This window comes from Choloepus didactylus, chromosome 3, assembly GCF_015220235.1.
Source record: "Choloepus didactylus isolate mChoDid1 chromosome 3, mChoDid1.pri, whole genome shotgun sequence".
NCBI lineage: Eukaryota > Metazoa > Chordata > Mammalia > Pilosa > Megalonychidae > Choloepus > Choloepus didactylus.
Window position 1 is genome coordinate 10,035,695 of NC_051309.1, and position 8,298 is coordinate 10,043,992.

Consider the following 8,298-nt stretch of genomic DNA (forward strand, 5'->3'; position numbering starts at 1 on the left):
ATCCAGGAAATAATAGGACCTACCTCCTAGGTGAGTTGTCAGCATTGAACAGGAGAAAAGAGGTCAGGGCTTAGCACAGTGACTGGCAGCTAAGAAGGGCCAATAGCTGTTACCTCTTTGTATTTCTTAGTGAGATAAAATGCTTTGCAGAGGGTCTGCAAATGGGGAATTTACATCCTGGAAAAGGGCTTACAGGGATAGAAACCACTGCTGCCAAAACCCTTAATTAAAGTTGAAGTGTCATCACAAAGAGTCTTGGGAGGGTTTACGCAGAAATGTTACTTCCAGACCTGCAGCCAGTAAACATTTCCCACCAGCAGGTAGGTTCTTCATGCCTTCTTCCTCCACTGCCCCCTCTCTCTACTGCCCCCCACCCAGCTTAGTTTGCCTAAATAATTTCTTAGTTCTCCATAGATGGTCTCCCAAATACTACTGTCTAATATAAGAGAGAAGGGAAGATGTGAATGAAAGCAGTCACAGAGTATAAGAGCTGGTAGCCCACCTTCATTTGTTCACATATTCATTCAACAAACATTTAATGAGTGCCTGTTTGGTGCAGGCACAGTTTAGGTGCTGAGGATGGAGTGAGAAACAAGATACAGGCCCTGACCTCAGTGTGTACTCATTGTGTTGGGGGTGGTGGACCACAGACAAGTAAAAGAATACATAACTAAATTAGGGAGTGCTAAAAGCCAGGAAGAAGTGAAACCGGGCAGTGTGGTGTGGGAGAGAGTGGGAAGAAAGAGATGATGGTCACAGAATGCTCACTGAAGAGGTGACTTTTAAGAGGAGATCTGAGCCATGAGAAGTAATCAACCACAGGAAGATGGAAAAGAGCCTTCGATGGAAGGTACAGCATGTGCAAAGGCCCTGAGATGGGACTCACTGGGCACATTTGAGGATGGGAAAGAAGGGCAGCATGGATTTAGAGCATCCTAGGCGCTTATAAACTTGAGCTCTTAGGACACTCATTTACAGGCCTTCTGTCAATGGGGTACTTGTGGCCTAGCAGAAGTACTTAACATCAAAGACCCCTGGTATCAGAAAGTGGCCAGGTCTCTAACACACCCAGATCAGGAACTTCGTGCTAGTGGTTCCGAGGAACAGACTTGTAAATGTCAAACACTTGAAGGACTTTACGCATAAACAAACAGGAGACCCAAGGAAGTGGCTTTTCTTTTTAAAAAAATTTCAGCAGTTTCTAGTAACTTCCTTGGCCTTAATCTACTCGCGAAAGAGGGATAAGGGCCTCTTGCCAAGGTCACCAATTTCGTATACGACTGACCTTAGACTCAAATTTAGCACTCTCTTCCAGTCCTGGGACGCAGGGTGCGGAGGCTACAGAGCTCGAATCCCGATCCCATTAATCATCTTTACCAGCTGTGTGCCGTGGGCAGTACTGCGGGTCTCTGAGACTGTTTTCCCCAACTGGAAACCTGGAGTAACCGGAGAAACCTTCCTCCGAGGAGAGCACCGCCCTCTTTCCCTCTTGCGCACTTTGGAGTTGCCGATCGAGGTCTCAACCCGCGCGCCTGCGTCCCTCGGCGCTCTTGGCCACTCACGCCCGGCGCGGGTCCGCGGGTGGGGCCTGGCCAGGCGCCGCGAGCCGCCGACCGGGCATGCGCGGCCGGTAGAGCTGCCGCAGGCCGTTCGGACGCCGGCGGAGCGCAGCGCCTGCAGTTCAGCCGGTTGGCCGGGAACGTCGCTGCGCAGCAGGCTCTGGGTTCCTGGGCTGCGGAAGGCGGCGGCGCGCGTGTAGAGCTCTACTCGCCCCGCGCGGGGCGGGCGCGCATCGCTGCTCACCTGGGCGGGGCAGGGCTGGCCTGCCACTTGGGGTGCTCTCCTCCTCCCGCCGGCCCCGCTCCTTCAAGAATCGGGGATGTGATTCTTTGCTTTTGTTTTGCTTATGCCTTTGGGAACGCGAGCGAGGGGCGCTGGATTCGCAGCGCTGTGAAAGAACAAAGCCCTGCGCGAATCGCTGGCGCACAAGCCTTAGGCAGGCCTCCCTGTGCGCCCAAACTTGGGTTTGCATTTCACCGAACTGTCACCCCCGGAGGATCTAGAAGGCGTGGGCTCAAAGGGGTTCCTGATGAGTTCACAGCCCTCCTCTCCCCTCACGTTTTGTTCGATATCCAAGTCAACGGGGGCCGCCGCCAATAGGCTGTAAATTTCACCAGGGCGCAAGGCTTGTTTTCTTCCTCGTCGAAGCCCCAGGATATAGCGTGCCGCCTGGCGCGAGACAGGCCTGTCTTCCAGCGCCAGTCTGGGCCAAGCCACCATCCTTCCTTGTCTAAGACCAGTGCTATTCAAAGAGTGGCCTGTGGACTGGAGCCAGTCCCTGATTCGGTGCCGAGGGGATGAATCCAAAAACGGAGAGTGAGCGTTCAGAAGCTATGATGGCTAGTTGACTCGGCTTGCGACACCCGAGCACGGGATCAGCTGAACAGCGTGGAGGAATGCGGGTGGGGTGTAGCTAAACTCCGGAGGTGGTCGCAGGTGGCTCGCACTGCGTCCTAGCCAAGTACAGGAGGACGCGTGTAGGTTCAAAAAGGAGAGGAGTAGGGGAATAGCTGGTCCTCTCCAAAGAGAGCTCCCAAGCAGCTGCGGTAGCCTTCTTCCTTGTCTTTCTGTTTCCGCTGGTCTGAGCCTCTCATCGATTCTGTGGCACCCAGAGTGGTCCTCCCGCAAAGTAAATGGAATCAAGGCACTCCACTACTATCGCTCCTGCACGCGGGGACCCTGCCTCCTTCCGACGTCACCTCTTACCTTCTCCTCACACGTGGGTTCCCAGGGGGCGTCGCCCATGCTCCAGGCTTCTCCATGTGGAGAGACCTTTGCATCTGTTCCTTCTGCCTGGGACAATCTGTCATATTTCTCATCTTCGCGTCTCAACTCAGAAATCACCTTCTTAGAGAGCCCTTCTAGGCTTCTCATCTCACTTGGCTTTCACTTCTACCCACTGTATGACATCTCTGTGTTTTATGTTCTTCATAACGAACTGAAATTATTAGTATTTGTTTACTCTCTTCCACTATGAAATAAGCTACTGTCTCTCTTGTTCACCCTTGTATTCCCAGTGCCTAGGGCAGAGGGTCTGACACTTAGGCACCCAAGTCAGCTAACATCCTTTTTTTATTAGAGAAATCACAATGGCTGGAATTACCAGAGCATTTAAGCAGATTTGGGGTCTAAAGATTGATGCTTAACTATCCATCCACTCTTTCTCTTTCATCTTTAAGTTTTCTTATCTGAGAAAAAGTAAGGGGATAATAATATCTGCTTCAAAAAGTTATGAGGATTAGATGAGTCAACTTTTGAAGTAACGTATATCCTGGGCAGATGAACTCAACTTAGTAGACGAAAGAGTTTGCTTTGATCGCCAGTTGCCTGTGAATATGGGTTTCAGAACAAATAAAGCCTTAACTTAGAATTTCATCATAATTTAGAATCGTCATTGCCTTAAGGTTTAACATCTATTTAAGACCTCCTAATAAAGAAGTGCGTGTTTGTTCATGGCTTTTTGTAAATATATATGCATTTGATCTATGGCTTAAAAAAAACCCACTTTTTTTCTGTGACAGTGTTTGTTAATCAAGCCGATAGAGTAATTTGCAGAAAAACGGAGCATGTGATAGAGCTCTTCATGTACAAGAACTGTTCTCTCCCAAAACCTTAGTTACTCGAATTATTCTAAGAGGATTTGTAAAAACCTGAAATTCAGTGATTAAAAAGAAGAAAGAAAAGAAGACGACAATGCTCGAATTGAGAGCTGTATATGTTAACTGACATTCTTGTGATTATGTGCTTGTGAAACTCTTATTTTATTGTTTAGTGTTCAATTGGGTTTTCTAAAAAAGTTCTCCTCACCCTGTCTGGATCCGTCAAATCTCTTCCCTGGCACCCCTTGTCCTGCTGCTCTGATCTGCTCTGGTATCTATACCTGCTCCCCAGTTGTCATCCTGTTTTCCTTCCCTCTCTCCCCCTTTTCTGTGTTAAACCATGGATACCTGAATCCTTTGGTTTTCTATTCTTTGTTTGTTTACTTACTTATTTTCTAGAAAACTTCTCAAACAATTTGCTAAGAAAGAGTGGTGTGGGAGGTAAGTTTTCTGAGTCCTTGCATATTTGAAAATATCTTTTTTCATCCCTCATTCTACAGCAGTGGGTTGTCTGGTTATGAAATTCTTGGCTGAAAATAATATTTCCTCAAAATGTTGGTTGCAGAGTTCCACTGTCCTCTGAGCTTCAGCGTGGGTGAGAACTCTTGCTTCTCTTTCCTGCAGAGGTAAACTGCTCCCCCCTCCGCTGTATCGCTGAACCTTGAGTTGTTCTCTTTCTCATTTGGTCTGCCATTTCTAGGTGTGTGTATATTGTCTTTGGTGTTCTGTGTAATTGGTATAGTCTTTCAATCTAGACTTTGTCTTCATTCTGGAATTTGTTTTATTTATTTATTTTTTTTGGTATTATTTGTTTTGATTCTTGTTTTCCTTACAGTTTCTGTTTCTATTATTATTGTTGTGATTGTTGTTATTGGAACTCCATTTTCTCAAATATTGAAACGTCTTCCAAGATATGTGTGTGTGTGAATGTATATATATGTATGTATAAAATAAAGACAAGGCTTTTTATTTTATTGTCTTCTGATTGTCCCTTTTCTCTAGAAGCCTGCATTTTATGAATGCATTGTATTCTCGAATCTAAGAATGCTACCTAGACTTTTTTTTTTGTAGGCTTACAGAACAATCATACCTAAAATACAGGATTTCCATACGTCATCCCACCACCGACACCTTGCATTGAAGTGGAACATTTGTTACAATTGATGATAGTACTTTTTTATAATTGTACTTTTCTTTTTAACAATAGTTACCTTTGTTGCAACTGATGAAAGATTATTAAAAAGTACTATTACTATCATCTTTAGTTTATATTAGGTGTGTTTTCCCCCATATACCACCCAATTATTAACATCTTGTATTAGTGTTGCATATTTGTTATAATCCATTAAAGAACATTCTTATACTTGTACTATTAACTATAGTCCATCATACATAATATGTTTCACTGTATTACATCATCCTATGTTTTATCTTTTAATTTTTACTCTAGTAACAAACAAGACCTAAAGTTTCCTTTCTTAATCACATTCACCTATATAATTCAATGCAGTTAATTTACACTCACAAGATTGTGCTACCATCACCATCATCTATTTTCAAACCTTTAGAATCAACCCAAACAGAAATTCTATACAAATAAGCATCAACTCCCCAGTCTCAAATCCAAACTATCCCCTGGTAAATGATAACCTAAATTCTAACTCTGTGAATTTGCTTTTTAGTAGTAAGTTCATATCAGTGAGATCATAAAATATTTGTCCTTTTGTATCTGGCTTGTTCCATTCAGCACAGTGGCCTCAAGGTTCATCCAAGTTGTCACATGCATCAGGACTTCATTCCTCTTTACGGCTGAATAATAGTTGTTCGTTGACTGATGGGCACTGGGGTGGCTTCCATCTTTTGGCAATTGAGAATAATGCTGCTTTGAACTTTGACGTTTGAGTTCCTACTTTCAGTTCTTCTGGGTATATAGCTAGTAGTGGCATTGCTGAGTCATATGGTGATTCTATACTTAGCTTTCTGAGAACTGGCAAACTCTCTTTCACAGCAGCTGCACCATTTTACATTCCCACAAGCAGTGAATGAGTGTTCCTGTTTCTCCACATCCTCTCCAACACTTGTAGTTTTCTGTTTTGTTTTTTTTTTTTAATAGTGGCCATTCTAGTAGGCATGAAATGATAATCACATTGTGGTTGTGATTTGCATTTCCTAATAGCCAGTGATGTTGAACATCTTTTCATGTGCCTTTTAACCATTTGTATTTCCTCTTTGGAGAAATGTCTATACAAGTCTTTTGCCCATTTTTAAAAAATTGTGGAATATAACGTATTTACATGCAAGTGGTAACTTTCCAAGTGCCGCTTAGCAAGTAGTTAGAGAGCAAATTTCAAACAATGTTATGGGTTACCATTTCACAGTTTTAGTTATTTACTTACTGTGAAATATAGCATATATGCAAAAAGGTGATAACTTTCAAAGTATGATTTAACGAATAGTTATACAGGAAATTTCCAAGAATGTTATGGGTTACAGTACCATAGTTTCAGTTATTTCCTTATTGTGAAATGTAACTCTTCTGGTTTGGATGTATTATCTCCCCCAAAACGCCATTTTCTTTGATGAAATCTTATGGGGGCAGATGTATTAGTCTTGATTAGGTTGGAACCTTTGGATTAGGTTGTTTCCATGGAGATGTGACCTACCCAATTGTAGGTGATAATTCCAATTAGATTATTTCCATAGAGGTGTGGCCCTGCCCATTCAGCATGGGCCTTGATTAGTTTACTAGAGCCCTCTTAAGAGCTCAGACAGAAGGAGCTCACTGCTGCAGCTGATGCTTTGGTGATACTAGCCCAGAGTTTGCCCCATGAAGCTAAGCCTAGAGACATTTTGGAGGACACCATTTTGAAACACAACTTGGGAACAAGCAGACGCCAGTCACATGCCTTCCGAGCCAACAGAGGTTTTCTGGATGCCAATGGCTTTTCTCCGGTGAAGGTATACTTATGTTTATGCCTTGATTTGGACACTTTTATGGCTGTAGAACTTTAAATTGTAACCAAATAAAACCCCTTTCTAAAAGCCAATCCATTACTGGTATTTTGCATAACAGCCACATTAGCAAACCGAAACAATAACATATATACAAAAGGTAATAATGTTCAAATTACAATTTAACAAGTAGCTATAAGCAAATTTCAAAGAATGTTATGGGTTACAGTTCCACCATTTCAGTTCTTTCCTACTAGCTATTTTAATACCCTATCAACTAAGAAAAAGAAAATTATATAGAGATTCAATGTTCTTAATCCTTTGTTAAGTTCTATCTTGTCGGTTGCTACCCCTTCCTCTAGTTTAACCACTTTCCTGATCTTCAGGGATGTCTAGGCAGTGACCACCCTAACTTGTTCATGTTAAAAGGGGTGTCGACATTATGGGAAAAACAGATGCAGCTGGTTGATGTTCTTGAAGAGGCTATTGTCTCTGGGTTTTGGGACTTAGCTGGCATAGGAGATCTCTAGAGGATTTAAGTTTCTGAAGAATAAACTTAGTGAGTGAAACTGTTATAGAGTCTCAGATAGGGCATATTCTTTAGGGTTTTCAAGACTTCTGTTGACTTGGGCTTATCATACTGTAGCCATTTGGGCTATCTAGCTGAAGACTGCATAGGAGTAACCTCAGGACAGCCTCTCAATCTATTTGAAACTCTTTGCCACTGAAACCTTATTTTTTGCCTATCTTTCCCCCTTTTTGGTCAAAAAGGCATTCTCAACCCTCAATGCCAGGGTCAGGCTCATTTCTGGAATCCGTATCCCACGTTGCCAGGGAGACTCACTCACTGGTGGGGGGGGGGTCCTATCCCACAGCAGGGGGAGGGTGATGAATTTATTTGCAGAGTTGGGCTTAGAGAGAGAAAGTCCACATTTGAGCAACAAAAGAGGTTCTTTGGAGGTGACTTCTTAGGCATAATTATAGGTGACTTTTGTCCATTTTTAAATTGGATTGTTTCTCTTTTTATTGTTGAGTTGTAGGATTTCTTTATCTATTCTGGACATTAAACCATTATTGGATATGTGGTTTCCAAATATTTTCTCACATTGAGTAGGTTGCCTTTTCACTTTTGTAACAAAGTCATTTGGGGCACAAAAGCTTTGAATTTTGGGAAGGTCCATTCGTCTACTTTTTTTTTTTTCATTGCTTGTGCTTTGGGTGTAAAGTCTGAAAAATCATTGCCTCCCACAAGATCCTGAAGACGCTTCCCTACATTTTCTTCTAGGAGTTTTATGGTCCTGGTTCTTATATTTAGGTATTTGGTGTATTTTAAGTTAATTTTTATGTAAGGTGTGAGATAGGGGCCCTTTTTCATCCTTTGAAATATGGACATTCAATTCTTCCAGCAATATTTGTGGAAGAGGCTGTTCTTTCCCAATTCAGTGGATATGACAGTCTTGTCAAAAATCAATTGTCCACATATTTTAGATGCTTTGTATGTGTGTGACTATATCTCAGTAAAACTGCATTGAAAGAAATCAATTGGCCATAGATGTGAGGGTCTGTTTCTGAGCTCTCAATTTGATTCCATTGGTCAATATATTTATCTTTGTGCCAGTACCATGCTGTTTTGACCACTGTAGCTTTGTAATATGTTTTAAGTCTGAAAGTGTGAGCCTCTAATTTC